Raw genomic sequence first — 20,450 nt, 5'->3', positions numbered from 1 at the left:
CTGGTTATATATTTATGTATTTTTATTTTTTATTAAAGTTTGGCAGGGTCTATACTTTTCTTCTTGTTTTATATTGTGCTGATTATATCCTGCACCCTAGATAGAAAAAGTTCCTGGATCGGGTGGCAACAAGGAGCATAAAATCTGTATTCGCTGCAGGCTGCCTGGTGTTAGAGAGGGATTTAGAGGATAAGATGTTGTGGCCGGTGGTAAGTAATCTCCTTACAGCTCACCAAACAAGGAAGCCTGCAGTTCTTTCCACCTTCATTGGCTTCCAACTGTTATATACACCATCCTTGTATTGACTATTGCCTTGTTAAATGCTTGCTCTCCACGCCTCTCCCTGTCTTTATGTTTCGACTGATATCACTTTCTCTATGTGTCTCAGAAGCACTCACAAGTTAGGAAAGCGCTGACGTGTTTCTTCCTGCTTTAAAGAGCAGGCACCAGTTTGAATAAGAGTTTAGTGAAAGAATAATCTCAGATATACAGTAAATGCAATAAAGGATAATGAATTTAATGTCCGATGAAGCTGTTTTCCAGGCAGAGCTGGTTATTCAATATAATTGTAAAGTCACTTATTAGTCTGATTACATTTGATGAGCACTCATTGGTGTGAAAGCATGTCTGTAATTACATCTGATGCATTACAGCCACTTAAAGACAGAGGATTCCTTATTTATAATTCAAATAAATGATACAAGCGGACACCTCGTGTCAGATCTTTGAGGAGGGAAATTATATACTTCATATACTTTTTAAAACAAGTTGTTTTTTTTTTAAAAATGCATATGTCCAAGATATTTTAATTTAATAATAATTTAATTTAATTTCTAAAGTGCTCCTGTGCAATAGTTGCACAGGATTTCTGAAGGCTTTTTGATGGTTTTCTTTGGATACTGGCTGCTTTTCATGACTTTCTACAGTCATTGGTCTAGCCCAAGGGTCGGCAACCTCCGGCTCCGGAGCCGCATGCGGCTCTTCAGTCCTTGTACTGCGGCTCTGCGTGGTTTGGGAAAATAAATTAGAAGTATTTAGCTGAAGTGTATTTTATTTATGTTAGTTCTTTTTTAACTTGTACTTCTAAATTGGAAGATTATTGTGATATTGAAATATAAAAATAAAATTATATTTTATAATTTTTTCATCGCTCAAAATACGTGTCACACTCACAGAAGCCTAAATGCCGTGCATTTATCGAGACTTTCAACCCCAGGTAGGCCAATTATAGATCTTCGGATCCACATTATGTCAGCAGCTGTTCTCCACCGTGAACTATGTTAAAAACAAACACCGCTCACGCCTCACAGACGACAGCTTACAGTCCTGCGTAAAGATGAAAGTGACTTTGTACAGCCCCGATTTGCAGACGCTGTGCGCAGAGGTTCGGGACCAGAAGTCCCATTGTAAACATACCACGGCAGCAGTGGGTCATTTCGGACCACTTTTCACACACGGTTGCTGTACGCATACAGCTGGCTGTAGCTTTTCAGCTCACAGCCCGACAACACAACAGCATAGATGGCACAGACTTTAGGGCGGCGAGGCGTGATTGCGGGTGCTGCTCAGGTGCGTCCGCCTCCCATGCAGCGGCGCTGCAGACCACGCCCCGCCACACACATTAACCAGGTAAAATATATATTTAGGCAGAATTTTGCAAATATCTAATTTTTTAGCAGCATAGTGCTTTTTTCCCAATTATTTTTTAAAAGTCAGGTCAAGGCTCCAAAAGCCCAAAGGCGATATGAGGGTCGCGGCTCACAACAGTTTTTGTTTGCTACATGGATCATTTTAGTTCAGCTGGGTGTCTTTCCTTTTGTTATATTTCTTTAGGAGTTCAAAATGTGTTAGTTACATAAATAAAATGTAATTTTCTCTGTAGCACTTCATGGATTTCATAAGCAACACACCTTAGTTGCTCTGTGGATTCTTTTAAAAAGCAGTTGAAAACCTTTCTGTTCAAACAAGCCTTTTGTTGATCTACGTATTTTATATTCTTTACATTATTTCCATTTGATCTTTTAAATTGTGTATAATGTCTATTGATTGTATTGTTTATTTTAATCTTTGTGTACAGCGCTTTGTGACTGCCTGTCTGTGAAAAGCGCTTAATAAATTACTTACTTTAGTTGTTCACACAAAGCATAAAAGTAAAAAACAATATATACAGTGTTATCTTCATTTTAGATGTGAAAAAGTATTTGCAGCTCCCAGTGTTTTCTTTTGCGTGGAAACCGGGTCCAAATGGCTCTTTGGGTGTTAAAGGTTGCTGACCCCTGGTCTAGCCCTTGTACCTCAATATTTTCAGAGTATTTATTTATTTTAGCCATTTTGTTTATTTGGTTAGCCTTTTTTTTTTTTTTTTTTTTTTTTAAATTTAGAGACTGCGTTGGTTTGGACATGTGCAAAGGAGGGACAGTGGAATGATGTTGAATATGGAGCTTCCAGGAGGAGAAGCGGAATACTCAGAGGATAAAGTGGTAATGAAGGACATGCAGAGGGCTGGTGTGACAGAAGAGGCAAATAATCTGCTGTGGTGACAGATAAAGGGAGCAGCTGAAGGAAGAGGTTTGTTTAGCCACTAATTACCAAACGATCAATCTAACTCAAGAGTTGAACTACTGTTTTGTCTACAGATAAAAGGGAAACTTGGCAAAGAACCTGTTTCAACCTCCTAAGACCCGAACTCTTCCACGGCATGCATTTTTAATTTCTCTTTGATATTTGGGCTGATTGGGAACTGAGAAATGTAAAAACGAAGAATTACCAGATTTTTTTTTTAACTTAATTTTTCTTTCCAAGAAAAATGAGAGCCACATATATATTCATTTAAAATTTCGACAGAACAGTAGCAGTATAATGTCCTCGTAAGTGGATATCAGGCCCTTGTAGAGCAAAATTTAGTATTTTGGTCTATATAACCCAAAATGTGATGTCCACATATGTGGACGAAAGGTCCTAGGAGGTTAATATAGGAGCTTTTGGCATGCTGTTATACAACAGCCTGTTGCAACAACACACAATTTGTTCCCATTTATCTAATCTACAAAAAATTGCATTTTGGGAGTATTTTAGTATTATTTAGTAATTTATCACCAAAAAGGTGATTCAGGCTGGGCAGAAGAATGAAAGTACGTTGTTTTTTTTTTGCCTTATATACTTTATTTCCATGTATCTTTGCATATGTTCCAATAAATTGCTGTAGCTTTTTCCCATTTTTCTAGCAAAATATAATGAAATTAGGGCAATCTCAAGACCTCTGCACAGTAGTGCAAATCTGTGAGTGAATACTGATTGTGTGGCAATGTTATATATTCTACTGCAGGGTAAATAACAGATGTTTACTTACACATTTGCCTTGTAGAGTTAAAAAGAATATGACAAACACAAAATGTGGTTATGTGCCTCTGAGGCAGCAGTATAAAGCATATGTGTCTTTATGTTTGTGCTACTTAACTAGTTTCTTGTTGCTGTTAAAAAGGCAACATTACCAATCCCTTTTAGCACCCCCAACATATTTCTGCTGATGTTATTACAGTAAGCCATCAGCATGAATAGGCCATGTATTGAAAGCATATGTTTCCATTCTTTGATTGTTTAAGTTTATACAGTCACTATCCCTATCAAGCCATAGACTCCAGCACCGTCCAATGATTTTTAACCACCACAAAGTGACTTTATTCTGCAGAAATCTCAAACAGGCATGCTGCTGACATTTGGTCAGGTTTAAGAGGAAATTAGCAGCAACGGTGGCAGATTCAATCCTAATATACCCATAACTGTCTGTCTGACATTTTTTTTCCATGTGACCTTTAAGGAAGAAGCTGACAGCACACTTCTTTTCAATTGCTGGCTGACTTCAACAAAGAAAAGTAAAGAGTAAGAGGATGGGAATTTAATGAAAAATTACCAGTGAATTTGGAGGTCTGTATTACACTGAGAGCCTGTAATAGATGGCAAGCAAGAGAGGGTTTCAAATTTTTAAACTGATCTCAAACATTAATCATAGCCATACACACTCATTAATCCATGATGTCCTCCAGTGCGCTCAGTTTCACAAACCTAAATTTATTAACATGACTACCTGAAATTATATGACGTTTTTCAAACAGAGTGGTTTGCCAAAGAAATGCACCTTTGTACTGACTATGTAAAAGAGCATTTCATGGCCCCGGAGAGAGTGGTGTGTACTCTATTGAGAACTTTCAACTCACCTATGTCAGTGTCCGTTGAAGAAATAAGTTTGACTGCAAGTTTTAACTCTACATTCTGGTTGGGATCTCTTGAAAATTGATTTCATTTTTTTTTCTTCAAACACTCATTCTTTTGCATCCCTGCTTTTCGTTCTACAAATAGCCCACAGCATAAGATAACATCTACTTAGTTCAAAACAGCTCTTTTGCTATTAATACATTCATCATTTGTGCTATTCCACTATTGATTTTCACTTTCTCACTTCTTTTTAAACTGCCAGTTGAGTAGCTTTTCTGCATCGCTCCACTCTGGTTCTGCCTCTTGCCCGGTCCCATAACCTATCCTTTGTCTTCCTTTAACTCTAAACAATCCCTTTCCCACTCTTTGTTGCTCAGTGTAACACAGATGGGGAATGTAGTGTTCTGCTCTACTTCTGAGTCTGTTTCCAAGACACAGAGGTCAAATATGTTTGGATTTGAGAAACTGCTTTGGCATCTACAGCATTCTGACCATTTTGTGCTTCAGTGGATTTAGGGCTGCAGTGTTTTTCTAATGGGAAATACCCCCTTTTTTTGACAAGCGTGCATGACTGGTATATTCAGTTAAGAGTAGCCACATTTCGCAGCAACCCCACAAAAGATGAGATATACCAGTCTAAACTAAAATAGGTGGCCTGCCATGGCTGCATCACCAACAAGCTGACTATAATTAAAAAAGAAATAACTAATTCAAGTGAAAATGATCCACTTAAATTTAATTAAGTGGTTTATCAGTGCACTAAACCTTGAAATGTTATTTGTTGAACATCATTTTATTGAGATCAGGAAGGTGTACCCAAACAGAGGATACCACTGATGTAGGAAGTATAAACAAAAGCAACTTTAATAGAAGCTGTAGATGAAACAAAGACTGGTAGGATCTGAGACTTTAACACACAAAAACACCCGCAGAGTCCAGGCAGACACAATCCTGCGAGCTTTGAGCTAAGTTAAGCTGTTCAATATCTAGAGAAGACACTTTGTTGTGGAGCTCTGACAGGGGCAGGATACAAACATCATGCTGTTTGTTGATTTTGACACGGGTGTCCAAATTCACAACCCTGAGAAAGCATGACAGATATTCAGAGTGGAAGCGTGGCAGTGCACACAGAGCCATAGCCTTGTTAAAAGAACATCACCAGCTGACTGGGAACACTGGCTCTATGCTTCACACAGACTCCACATTCTTGGATTTCTTAAAATAACGGAAAACACACATATATGAATGTCATGTGTGTGGTTATGATCCCATACTGCAAACTGTTTCCCCCTTTTTTTAATAGGATTACTATTTCCTAAATGCATTACAAATATGCATCTGGTCATGAGTTACATCTTTGTTACCGAGTTGTATACAAAATCAGATATATGTAACCACCATCACACTTTACGTGAGTGATTGTGACTGAATTACAATGTTCCACCTACATATTCTACCGAAACTGTTTAGATTCATTACATTCTTATTTTACTTAATTATTTGGTTTATACATTGAACTTCAATACATAATTCAAATTCAACAGCCTCCAACAAAAGCAAATAGATAAACAGTGGAGTTATTTATTAGCATTTCTTTCTTTCTTTCTTTTCATCGAAAACATGCTCCTTTTTACACTGGTGTGCAGCATTCGAGTCACACAGAGATGCCTTTTTATATTCATGCAGCTCAGGGAACATGTTCCTTTAGTAGTAGATGAAAAACAGAACAATGAGAAGTTGAAAAAGTTGTAGAGGAGAAACTATTGTTATCAGAGTCATTATATTACTTGGTAAAATATGAAAACAGTGTGTTTCTGCTATAATATTAATTTCACTTTAAATTCCATTTACCAGTTCCTCAAAACACAAATATTATTCAATATTATCTTGATTCTGGCTTAACAAAAAGTTAATGTCTTTATTTCGGGTGGAATGTGGTAGCCTTCTCTGACTTTTGTTATTCACAAAAATCTTTTAAAAAAAAAATCTCATATTAATAAATAAATAACAGCTTAAAAATATTAAAACTATTTTGCATTTTACTTTGTCTGGGGAATCCTGCTGGTGATTAGCAAAATATCAGCACTTTCATGTCAAAGTCCTGCGTTTTGTGTGGGGAGCTACTGAGTGGGAAAAAAGTCCCTTTTCAAATTAACATAACTCATGTGAAGCTGTGAAATAAACAAAAGCAATTCTTACATTTACTCTTTCTTTAGACAGATGATGTTACTTTAGAGCTAAATCCAATAAGTTTGACTCAGACTACATACACTCACACACAGCTACATCAAGAGTTCTTTGCTATTACCAGCACTTTTTTTCCCCAAGATACCACAGCGATAAAAAAAAAATACTTTAACAGAAATAAAAAGTTTTAGCTAAGGAAGCCACATGCAGGTATTTATTAATTATTATTGACTTACGTTGCTTTCTCTACCAAATAGGTAAACATAATCATGGTAAAGTAAACAAGTGTGATCTTACATTATCCAGAATGAACTTCACAGACTCTTTGTCCATGTATTGTATGTGCACCTCGATGTTTTGTTGTATGTAAACACATGTGCTCTTTTTGTATATATGGTCTTCAAATTTTTTTATGTCTGCAAATATCAGCTTGAGCATTTCTTTTTTTAGATGCTGCTGCTATCTTTCAAATGTAAAATTGTCCTAAAACTACACCTCACAACCTTTACTGTACTATTCTCAACCATGCACACATTTAGGTATTAGTAACACTTAATATTATAGCTCATGAGCAATGTTGTCATTTGCTAGCTTTTACTATGTAATTTTTCTGAACTGATGTTGTACTTTAGGCCAGGGCATGACTCCCACTTACATTTCAGGTTTGAAGCCTTCAGGGTCATCCCTTCTGAATGAGAAAGCTCCCCTCTTTGGAGGGGATCTGTATATGTACTGTACGATTGTACATACAATACAATGACTAACATCTATTACACCATGCTTCTTAAAAGTATTGTGTAATTACCATGAAAGGATGAACAGATTTTTTTTTTAATACATCTAAAATACTATGAAGGAAACTACATGAAAATACTTGAAGTATAATGTGTGTTTACTTTCTTTGATACATCTAATCATTATCCCATTTCTTTAATAGTAGGTATTGCCAAATACTATAAAATGACACTCTACATTCAGAAAACTGCTTTGTAAATGTTCAAGGTTCAAGGTTCTTTATTTGTCACATGCATAATTATACAAGTATAACACACAGTGAAATGTAGCCTGACACGCTCCTCGACATGTGCAAAGATTTTGGGGGGGGGCTGTAGAGGAAGAACATCATATACAGTATATATATATACATATATAGTATATACATTGGGTGAATGTGCAGTAGTAGCAGCAAGCAGGTGAATTCTGTACATTAATAAGAATAGACATCTGACTACATCGGAAGTTTGATGGTATAAGAAATGCTATTTGACATTTTACAACACATCTAAGCTACGTACACACACACACAGAGCGCGAGTGAGAGAGAGAGAGAGTTCCTCTCTTTTCTGTTTGCACTATTTCTGTTTCCACTCTCACCATCTCTTTGCCCTTGTTGGCATTTCCATAATCTCTCTCTCACACACTACTATCCTTATCTGGAGCTAATCTAACCACTTTAGAGGACAGAGAGGCTACCACACACACACACACACACACACACACACACACACACACACACACACACACACACAAAGTAATATATAGATCTGAAAACAAAGCTTCACACCGAGTTAGTATTTTTGATCAACAAAAACAGAGCTTTTCATAACTACTAAGCAGAGCAAATATTTGTCAAGATAAAGCAACAGTAAACATAGGTGACATGTGCCTCACCAGTGATGTTAGGGAACCATCTTTATGGACTTGCTAAATCTCTGTTTTTGTTTGTATAGTGCAGGTTTATGTCATTGACATATTGTCCTTTATCAGCTGCCTGCACAAATGTTTGAGAATAATCGAAGGTCATAAATAATAACATCCCTCTAATCACCTCAGGAATTAGTCAGTTGAGCAGGTACCATTTATGACCCCACATTATTAGCATATTAAAGTGCTTTGGCAATATGCCCATTGTTTTCACTGCAGATTACACTGCAGGATATTTTTGGGCTTTTCCTCACTTTTTCTGATGCGAGCATGGTACAAATGAAAGAACAAGCCTCACGAATGGATAGGAGAAAATGAGAAGATGAAGACATAATTTTGGAGTTGGTAAAGATCTGATTTTGTTCTTTACCAATTCCTGAGGAAAATACCTGGCATCTTAGGTGCTAAACTCTTCACTATGTTCATCATCTTTCTTGCTAACTGTAAACTAAAATGGTAAAGTTGCAGGCCACAGAACTAAGTGGAAACTAAAATTCAATCATAAAGAAGAGCAAAGAGATGCACACAGGTAAAAATTCTCTTTCTCTCCACCCTCATTAGAGCAAATGACACTCTTTCAAATTGTTGAATAGTTTTCTTAAACATTGTTAGTATATTCTATATTACAATAACAGAAGATCATTTATTGTTCTTTAAAAAAAATTTAATTTGTTGTTCATTTCCATATCTGATCATTCTCAGTGCTGTTTCTGTACATGTTTTTTTATAGACATTACAAAATTCTCTTTCCAGATAGTTAATTATGAGAGAAGTCCCTTGGCTTGTTTGTCCCTTAGCCTTCCACCAAATTTTAGTAAGAAACTCATCAAAATTCAGTGGTATTCATCTATAAAGACAATTGAACAGACTACCAGACCAGCGAGCTAATTTAAACTGTAAAATATTAACTATGCAGACTCATTAACCACAACCTTATTACACAGTCCAATAAAAGCAAAAAAAAAAAAAAGAAGTCATTTCTGCCAATAAAATAAAATATACATTTTTTTGTTCCAAGAAAATATACAATAAAGCAAATGCAAAGAATTCGATACATCTGTTGACCAATTTATAATTCAATAGCACCTTGGAAGAAAAATGAGAATCATTTCTGTGCCCGGAAGGCAGAAAAATATATTAGCACATGCCAGAGAGCCAGAGAGAAAGCTGTTTGAGCAAAACATGAAAGTTATTCTTAATAAATTGTCATTTTGCTTTATTTTTTTATTGTTCTGTTTTAAAATGTTTTTTAAACCCTGACAGAAATTCAAAAGATCTAATCATTGTCTGAATGATAGCTCTGTTGTGTGTAATTGCTTTTTCAATAATTATTTTCTTCCAACAAAGCTCATTGATCTGAAATGGAATAGGGATCAGGAGTATGGGGGATTAGATGAGAATGTGAAGGGTCTGCAAGGAAAACCGGAGCTCGTCTGTCAGGAAACTCTGACAACACAATCTCTCAGACCACTCCTACCTTGCCTCTGATTCCATTACAGAGGCAGTGATAAAATTTCCCAATGACACCCAGCACCATTGCATCTGCAAGAGGCAAACACAGAAACATAAATTCAATGTAGCAGTACCGGAATTGTTAATTGTTGTAATATTACACCGCAGCTGGTATGTTTGCACTGTCTGTTTGGTAACAGCACTGAGAGGGAAGCAAGTGTGAAAGTAAATGTATTTATCCAGGATGATCCATATAATATTAGACAGTTCAGGTTGGGTTTAAGAGAGAAAACCACCAGTTTATACAGTGACTAAAGGAGACTGACATTTCTCAGTTTTTATATCCTTGATACCTTTCTCCTCCTTCTCTCCTTGCATCCTAGTCCTTCCCAATTTAAACGCAAGTGAAAGAGGCAAGGAAGAAACAAACAGAAACAGAGCCTTGCTGCCCTGCTTCTGCCATAGTTTTTTTTTTCTTTAAATATTGCAGCTATGTGTTATATCAACACGTTCTCACTCCCAAAGCGTAACATTTTACGCTAGGTGACAAATCGTCAACATATTACGTTTTCGGCTACCCACCACTTTCCTACATGACGACCTCGGAATAAGTCATATTTAAAAAAGAATTCTCCAAAGGCTACACCTGTGCATCACCACTTAGAGTGCTCCCAGCAAGCTTCCACCTCTTTCAAAACACAGAATGATGATCTCTGGGTCACAAGTAGGAGAATGGAGGAGAGAGGAGCAATAAAATAAACAAAAAGCAAAGGGTCCCTTCATACGTATCTAGAACTTGATTTTAGTTCATCTGTGCTAAATAGGCGTATGTAATTATCACAGGACAACCATAGTACAAGCATATGATTGTATAGATAGATTAGAACGAATATAAAATGTTTATAGTGAGCTCAGTCTCAAACATCTGCAGCAGTAAATAAAGCAATTTGCCAATAACACAGTTTTTTGTGTAGTAAGATGTTTCATAGTGTTTTATTGCTACTTTTGCTATAGGAATGTTCTAAACCACTAGGGGTCTGACTGTTCCCAGGACCACAGTGACCTCAGTAAAAATCACAGATATTTGAAACCACCAGGACTCCTCAAAGAGTTGTTTGTTGGTCCAAAACTGAGTAACAGTAACAATTTTGATCAGAGTGACAAGCAGGAAGACGAGATGGTACAACTCACCAGCATTTTATTATTTAGGCTTTTTTTTTTTGGGTAAAGCAGCTAAGTGGAAGCAACTTGCAGTGAAAGACATGAGATCCCTGGGATATGGGGAAAATGATTCTCTGATTTGATGAGACAAAAGCTGACCACTCTGGGCAGAACTACAGTCACTAAATATGTTAAACAACAAGGGACTGTTCATCAGCTATTACATCAATGATGATGATAGCATTGAGCTATGTGAGTGCATTGCCAATGTCAGGGACACGGACACTTGTCAGAACTGAAGATGTAAGGAATTCAGATACCAAAAAGTTCCTTGAAGAAAGTCTGCCCCAGAGCGCACACAAACAAGTCTTTATTTGAGAAGTCCACCCCATATGACTTCTGTGGGCAGACTTGAAAATGGCTACTCATGCAAACTGACGAAAGTTGGGATAAACTAAAACTGGGCTTGTAAGGCCTAGAGGGACTTACTTCTACAGATTACTACATTGCAAGTCGGAATATGATGGGAAGATTTCAGTATTGTTTTCTATTTTCCATTTGCAAAAATTTGCCAATTTTTTCACTTTGTGGTCGTGGCTTGGTCAACCTGACTGGTCTCCAAATATGTTTGTAAGTAAACCTATTCTTGTAAGTTTGAAAGTGTACTTGTTTATGCTTAACAGAACTCTGGAGTTGATCTCCACGTTAGGCTTGAAATAGCTTTATAATCACCAGATGAGTCATCATCTGGTGAAAAATTAACTAGAAAGCTGAGTAACTGAGTAACTGAACAGTAACAACTTTGATCAGAGTGACAAGCAAGAAGACAAGATGGTACAACTCACCAGCATTTTATCATTTAGGCTTTTTTTTTTTTTTTTTTGGCAAAGCAGCTAAGTGGAAGCAACTTGCAGTGAAAGACATGAGATCCCCAGGATATGGGGGAAATCATTGAAATGAATGAATCTGATGTGATGAGAGAAAAGCTGACCACTCTGGGCAGAACTACAGTCAGCATATATGTTGAACAACCAGTCATTGTTCTTCAGCTAATACATTAATAGAGTCATGGTGATGATAGCATGGAGCTATGTTGGCAAATTCTTTTCCACAGTTTTGTTTCTTGTAGCACAATTTATAATGCTTATCTAACAGAACAACACTACATGTTGAACTAAGCATTTTATGCCCATATTTCCTACAGATTTCCGTGAACCTGTTATGAGATTGGGATAGTCTATTCATTTTTAATGCCCACTGAGACACTGTTGAGCAATTTCTACTAAATCTTTAGAGAAAGCAGGTTTAAAGTTACCTTGGAAACTAAATGACTACTCAAAAAGGAAAACAAGATTTCTACCTGCTGCTGCGACCTGCATGTCTCTCAGATGCAACTCTGTTCTCTCTCCCTTCTTTTTCTTTTGTAGGTCACACACACACACACACACACACACACACACACACACACACACACACACACACACACACACACACACACACACACACAGAGTGAGAAGTGTATATACGTCATCTAAGTATAGAGTCAGCAGGGAGTGAGTGAATAGCTGTTTTGAAAATGAAGAACACCTGACAACCTTCTCTGCAGCCTCTTACACAGTGCAGTGAGCGGCTAGTCAATGCTTCGGCTGTCTTAAATAGGTCTTTCAGAGAGGAGTGAGGACAAAGACAAAGGGCAGTTGTTCTTACATTTTTAGTCTGAATGGAAAGTCCTAATGAAAAATTAAATAATTACAGAGTTGTCATTTCTTTTCTTTTTTTACCTTTGTTTTTATTGTTTATTTTATTTTATTTTGACTTGCTACACACGGGACAGATGTGACTCGGGGAAAGAAAAGGGAGAAAGAAAGAGGTAGGGGAGGAAAAACAGCGGGGAAGAGGAACGGTGATAAAGGGCAAAAAACAAACACCAAGCAAAAAAAGAGAGCAATATAATAAACAACATCATCACGATGATCTATGGGAATATTACAGTAAATACTAAATATTGAATATTATTGTGCAGCACGTAGGATCGACAGCGCACAGTGTGCTTTGAGGTAGGAGCCAAATAAGGTGTAGTTTGTGTCTGTGAGCACCTATGTGTACACCTGTGAGCATGAGCTCGCTTGTATTTAAAAGGTTCCTTCATGTAATGATCTGCTAGAGGGTGTGGGGGGCCATAGCCCCGTCCTCCAGGGCATGAAGCAGGTATGGAGGAGATCCAAGCTCCAGACATCCAGAGGCCCTCAAAACACAAGAGACCAAGGCAACCGTGCCACTCTCCCGAAAAGAGCTGAGGAGAGCCCCAGATGAGGGGGTCACTCAGCAGCCGCGGAGAAGAAGCCAGGGGGGGTTGCAGTGACGTGCCCGTGAGCTCCGCCGGCAGCCAGCTGTGCCACAGTGACCGAGCCCCAGGTCTAGAGGCCGAGGACACCCCACCCCCCGAAGGGGCCCGAGCTTCAGGCCCCGACAAGCAGCCACCAGGAGTGAGCCTGGACGCCCATCCCCGGACACAAAGAACCACCAATGCACCGATGTCTGAGGATGTCTGCCACTGGCAGGGGGAGTGGTGGGGGGAGATGTCATTTCTATGACATAACACCAGGGAGGAGACATAAAAACAATCATACAATATGTAAGGTGGGGTAAGGTATGGTTTGCTGCTATGCTGCCAAGCATTCTACCTGGTCTGCAGAGAGGTTCCACCTTTGTAGCTGGCTTCTTGGTTGTCCTCTCAAACTTTACTGCAGTTTCCCAATTCATCACACTTTTTTAAAAAAATTCCACAATCCCAGTAGGTTCATCCTTAGTTTTGATAGATTGTAAACCTTGTTGTCAAGATCTTGTTTTATAGTGTAAGCCTGTTTTTGGATTGTGTCTTCCCATGCTCACAATGTTCATCTGCCAGCCTGATTCTACCATTCAATTTGATAACCTTTTTCCAACCTTAAATAAACTTCTGTTCAGCTTTTACCTGCTTCCATGCCTCAGGATATTTGGACTGAAACATGACATGAACACACATTTTTCCTTGCTTTACAGCGCTAACACTGTTTCCAGTTCATCTTCATTTTAAATCATCAAAATTTCCATCATGTTCTGATCAATGAAGTTATATTTTTATTACTCTATTTTTACAATGTGTTGTTTTTCCTCAGTGATTTTTCTTATTAAATGGGTGTCTTTATTTTAAGAAGCTATTTTTACTTAGCTGGTAAATTCAGTAAATTGTATTGTAGGTAATAAGTGTAATACACACTCACTGGACACTTCATTAGGTACATTTGTACAACAGCATGTTACCACAATATCTAATCAGCCTAGAACATCACAACAACTTAATGCGTTTAGGCATGTGCATATGGTCAAGCTGAGCATCAGAATGTTAAGTATTTTCAGAAACTGTCAATCTACTGGAATTTTGCCACATAACCATCTCTAGAGTTTACAAAGAATGGTCCAAAAGTGAGAAAATATCTAGTGAGCAGCAGTTCTCTGAGTGAAAATCCCTTTTTAACCCACAGTTCAGAGGACAATGATCAGACTGCTTCACGCTGATGAGAAATCATCAGTAAACCTCATAACCACTTGTTGCAGGCAAGGAATGCAGAAGAACATCTCTGAATGAACAACACACTGAACCTTGAGGAAGATAGCTGACAGCAGCAGAAGACCACACTGGATGCCACTCCTATAAGCTGACAACAGAAAAGTGAGGCTATAGTTTGCGTGGATTCAACTATAGAAGAAGTAGAAGATTTAAAATGCATCACCTGGTCTAATGAGTTTTGATTCATGCTGCAACAGATGGAAGAATTAGAATTTGGTGTAAACGAAATGAAAACATGCAGCGATCATGCCTTTTATCAATGGCTCAAGCTGATGGTGTTTGGGGGGTATTGACTGGCCAGTTGGTAATAGAAGCCTCTTAATACCATCTGAGCATCATTAAATGCCACAGCCAACCTGAATATTGTTGCTGATAATGCCGATCCCTTTAGGACCACAGTTTACTCATCATCTGATGGCTGCTTTCAACAGCCAGCTCGAGATGATTTGTCACAAAATCATCTCAAAATGATAATGGCAGTGAGTTTACTGCACGTAAATGGCCTTGACAGTCACCAGATCTTATTCTAGTGAAGCACTTCTGAGATAACAGGAGACTTGCATCATGAGGTTTCAGTCTGCAGCAATCGTGTCATGTTTCCAGCACTTTGCTGAACCTGTGGCATGTGTTACAAGTAACACTTTACTGTAATCAGATTACTTTTTTCAAGTGATGAGTAAAGTAAGGGATTACTATTGCAAAAAAGTAATTAAATTACTGTTACTTTCCCATAAGCTTGCTGTGTTACTGCGTTGGAAGACAACAATTAAACTTCAAATCTGAGCAAGCACCTAATCATTAATTTAGTAACTAATTACTTTTTTCAAGTAACTTGACCAACACTAGTCTTAACCAAGAAGAGGACCCACACAAACATGCAATATAAAGGAATAATAAATCATGTCAAAGAGTGATGACAAAGGTTAATTTCACCCTTTCGGTAATATATATGGATGCTGTTGGTACCATAAAATGTTAGTTGATTGTTAAACAAAAGGAATTTCTCCCTCTGCTCTCTTCTTTCCCTGTCACTCCAAACCAGTTGAAGCAGATGGCTGCCCCTCCTTGAGCCTGGTTCTGCTAGAGGTTTCGTCTTGTTAAAAGGGCCTCCCCCCCCTGTTGCCAAGTACTCGCTCATAGGGAGTCAGTTGATGGTTGGGATTTTCCTCTCTATTATTGCAGGGACTTTACCTTATAATATAAAGCACCTTGAAGTGACTATTGTTGATTGGACTAGTGTAGTGGTGCCGTATAAATAAAACTAAATTGAATAAAAAAAATAAACCATTTGTCCTCAACATTTTGCTTTTTTTTTTTTACATTTATTTAAACCCAGAAACTTCTTTCAAAGTTAGTTCTAAAAAGAAACCTGCTTCCAGTCTTCGTGGATGACATGTTCCCACCAAGAAGCCGAATTGTTTATAGTTCAAGTCAAATAAATGCAGGCGATATTTGAGAGTAGCACTGCATGTGGTATGTAATTCACGCAGCAGCAGAGAATAGTTGCTGGCAGAATGTGTGCATGGGCTTAACGGTGTCTGGATCATTTACAGGTCACAGAAATAAAGAGAGAGACTATTAAAGTAGACAACTTATTCAAAGCTGCAACAGCTCCCAGTAGATTCATCTCTCCTTCTCTCCAGTCCTAATTGGAGAAAGAGATGTCACACTGTGATTGCTATTGGAAATTGAGACTCTCAGTCGATTCTCATCACTCTCCCGTTGCTGATAAACGCCTGAATGCGAACGTCTCATCTGACACGTGCTTATTTATTGTAGTGCTCAATTAACACATGCTAGGTACAATCTCCTGGGTGGTTTTACATGCCTTGTATTCCTATTGTCCTTACATCCCTCTCTATCTGTGTAACATCTGTCTATTTTGTTTGGTTTAAATATATATCTGTATTTCACAATTTGGTCAACATCATTTTTATCCAAAGTATTTCAGTCTTCTAAAGCTAGCTTTTAAAAAGTAAATTAAAACTGGCATTCAAAAACTAGCATGTTGAACAGAGAATAAACAAATAACAGGATTATTTGTAACATGCAATATTCTAGACATTCAGGCTTTTTTGTTTTGTTAGAGGTCCTGGAAGGTCAGGAAAAGGCAAGAAAATGCAATATATTTTGATTGTTGACTTGTTTTCATATATACACTCAAAAATGTAATAACATTAATTATTTTAGTATGGCATTTTTTGGTATAGCTAGGCTTTTCCAATAAGTAATGTATCATTTGGGGACCCAACACTGCTTGTTGCTTTAGGATTATTCAGTTATATATCATCTGTAGCAGCTGAATGCCTCTATTGTGTTAAAAAAAAAAAGGATCCAGGGGGGAAAAAAATCTGGTACTACAGCAATCTGGTTTTTGTCTCATTCCCACCTGATAAGACTACCAGAATAATTCATGAGTCAGACTCCCAGGGCAAGATTAAAAAACTAATTTGGAGCTCCAGTCTGCAGAAGTATGACCACCCCTGGGATAGGCTATATTATCCTCTGGACATTGTGCAATGAAAGTCAGTGTTGCTAACCTGCTTCACAACTATGTGCATAGTTAACACTGATCAACCAGTACCATAGATGATGCCTCGTGGGATATTTAGCAGGAAATAATTTGAACAAAGCAGAAGCTGAAAAGCAACGGTAGGCTTGGGATCTAATCTGTTCCAAATAAAAATGGAAAACTGCTCTCCTCACTTGACCTCAGTTTCAGTGTCAACTGCAGACAGGCCCAATATTTGAATTCCTATTTTCCCAAATAAAGGAGCCGTTTCAAGAAAAACATTCATGCCTAACAGACACTCTGGGCAAATAGCCAGCTGTAGCACAGACTATCTGGAAGATAACCCTTCTTTCTGTGAGGTAATTGACTGTGTGGATGACTATTGCAAGGATGCCATTGACTTGACTACCATCAATAGAGGCATTTTGCCGAAAGTATGTCTCTACTAGTAATCACACACACACACGCATGCATGCACGCACAGAGGATGATGGCGACTGCACATCTAAGAGATGGGAATGTAGAAACCTAGACAGAGTCTTTGCGGCAAACGATTATTTATTAATGCCTGAGTATGATTCACACTCATTTGACATTGATGCAGTAATGGTGCTTTGGGGGCATGATGGCTTTTCAGTCCATCATTGAGCTGATACAGAGAGTAGTTTATCTGTGAGGTCAAAAGACGTGGACCGACATGTCTCACTGATGATGATTTTTTGTGTAAATTCTGCTTTGTGGACACTCTGCCCTTTAGCTGGCTTATCTCTGGATCTGCTAGCTGGTCGCTCAGGCTTTGAGGGAGTTTGTGTGTGTATGTGTGAATGGCGGTGTTGAACTGGGTTAGATGGATTGAGGAATGCATAGCTAATCAGAATAATCAGTCTCTTTTCTCTCGCTTTCTCATGCTCCACTCGTTACTATTCAGGATGCAAAGAGCTGACCCTCAGTGTGCCACAGAACAAGGATTATCCCCTTAGGAGCCGCCCTCTCCAATTTACTGCCTTTCCTCCTTCTCTTCTGCTGTGCTAACAGGCCTATACAGGGATAGGAAGTGTTAGAATAGGCCCATAATTGAAAGAGAGTGAAGAGTTTTGACTGCTTGTTTGTTGTCAAGGAACAAGGGCAGAGAGGGCATCAAAGACGAGGTAGGGGTGGAAAGCACGGGCAGGAGAGAAGTAACCATTTTGTTTGTCCGGACTTCTCTGCTGTCAGCATCAGCACAAAAGGAAAAGAAAAACAGTTTGAGGAGCTGAAGCTGATGTGTTTTTTTTTTCTTTTTTACAATATCTCATCTCAGCTAAATGGGTATGATTCATATCAAAGCAACAATCCTCCAACCGAATACAGGTTGAAGGTTGGGTGTTTGTTTCTGCTTTCTGAAGTGGCCCTCAGAAGCATTCCTGAATGAAATCAATCGTAGCTGAGGTCACCACAAAGAAAAAGAAGCAGGGATAAAGGTCAATGATAAAAAGCATTAAGGAGAAGAATAAGTAATGGCTGCAGTGCAACTATTTCAATTGTTTTTAACATTCAGTTTCACTTCACTAATGACTTCTCTCTTCCACATGGTAGGTAGGTTTTAAACTCACCAAGGTAACCTCAGGTCTCTCCTGCATGAACACATAAAATGGGTTGTGTTGACAACATTGGTCCAGTGACAAGAAGTATTCTGGCAACAGAGATTCGCTGATTATATAAAGTAATATGTATTCTATATCTGCTGGTGAGAGTGTGTGTGAGAAGTACTGTACCAAAATACCTTTTTTATACTGTAGTATTAAAAAGATATGAATGTGTCATGTAAAGCAATAAAGTTATGTCTAATAATGTATATTTGTTATTGATGCTCATCAGGAAAACACAAAGACGTTAGAAGTCACTGAAAAACTTAGACCCTCCAACTGCACAGAGGTTCCAGGAATCTTCCAGGAATGTTTTCCAGAGAACTAAATGCTCAGAATTCATTTTTATTCAGTTCAATTCAATTGTATTTACATAGTGCCAAATTACATTAAATCACAAGGTAAAACCCTGTAATAATACAGAGAAAACCCCAACAATCATATAACTCTCTATGAGCAAGTGCTTTTGCAACAGTGTGAAAGAAAAACACAGTTTTAACAGGAAGAATCCTCTGGCAGAACCAGACTCAGGGAGCATGGACAGAGTGGGGATGAACTACCATCACTAGCAGTTACCCATCACTGAAGGAGTTTATCAGCCTCTCAGTGGCAGGGCCCCTTGAGTGGATGAGATTCACCTTGCGTTTCTCAAAGTTCTGGATGTTCTGGGTGGGTCCGGGATGGGCGTGAGGTTCTGGGGCGCTCCGTCTCTGGGCTCCCGGACCGGGCCTCGGGGGCTTGGGTCCTGGTTGGTGTGTTGCCGGGGTTGTGGGCGGGTGGGTGCATAGGGGCCCAGCCCTGGAGCAGGGTGCCGCCGGTGCATCGAGCCACCTGGGGGGCTCTTCAACTGGTGGGGGAGATTGTCACATCTTGCAGGAGCTTTCCTCTCCTCAGGAGCTCCCTCTGCAGGAGGGGGAGATACAGGAGAGGTGGAGGAAGATCTCAGCCTGGGTGTTTATTGTCTTATGTAGTCTGGAAGATGAGTGGATGGTGGGGTGGGTGCAGTTTTCTCTGTGGTGGGGTTGGGTGGACTGTCCCGGGCTCTGTGGGGCCGGGAGGCGCTGCTGCACTGGGCCCCGGTCTGGATGGGCCTGGGCCCCCTTTCCCTGGCGGGTCGCGGAGTATGGGGGTGCCTACTGGGGTCAGCGGGGGAGCTGGCCCCAGGGAGGGGTCACTTGCCCCTCCCTTCCTTCCCTCCCCATCTCCAGCTGCCTCCCTCTTCCCGCTCCACCACAACCACCCACACATGCAGGACCTTGGAGTGGGGGTATGTCACCAGGGTGCAGAGGAGGCTACCCCCCCCCTCTGTCCCCTTCTGGCTGCCTCTGCCTCAATTTTATCCCACAACTTAGACATTCACATTACTCACACTCTCATTACACATACATATAGGATCTTGGGGGTGGGCACGATACACGGAATCCAAAGTACCATCAGGGTGTACACCCCACCCCTGGCGTCGTTGCCCACCTCTCAATTTTAAATACACGTAGACATTGAGGGCTAGCAGGAGGGACTATGCGCTTACCTGCTGCTCTCTGGCAGGTAGCTCCAAGCCCTCCTGGGTTTTAAATACACCTTAGAACACACATGCATCAACACTACAATGAGCGGGTGGAGGGAGGTTTGGAGTCTTCTCTCACCCCCATTCTCTGCGACCTGCTGGAGCGGGGGGGCTAGGAGGAGGAGTTGGCCGTCCGACTGCGGTCTGGAGTGTGGGGCCTTCCTGCTGCTGCGGAGTCGGGGCGGTCTGCCTCCCCCCACCGCAGGGAAAAGGGTAACACCACCTGGGTCTGGGTGCAGTTCCCCCCTCCAGGAGCAAGGGTACCTAGACCCGGTTTGTAGAGTACGCTTGGGGAGTGTGATCGTGTGTACAGCGTCTCTTTATGTCTGTCTCCACGTTGGTTGAGTGTGGAGTAAGTGCATATGAGAGCATGAGGGTGGGAATGGATGTTTGTATCTGTGTGTGCCTGTATGTCTGTGTCTA

The sequence above is a fragment of the Mchenga conophoros genome, linkage group LG1 (assembly GCF_057382185.1).
Source record: "Mchenga conophoros isolate Kocher_MC1m ecotype Shallow Benthic linkage group LG1, M_conophoros_male_GT1.1, whole genome shotgun sequence".
NCBI classification, from domain to species: Eukaryota; Metazoa; Chordata; class Actinopteri; order Cichliformes; family Cichlidae; genus Mchenga; species Mchenga conophoros.
The sequence above is the reverse complement of the archived record's forward strand: the minus strand, read 5'-3'. Positions refer to the sequence as shown.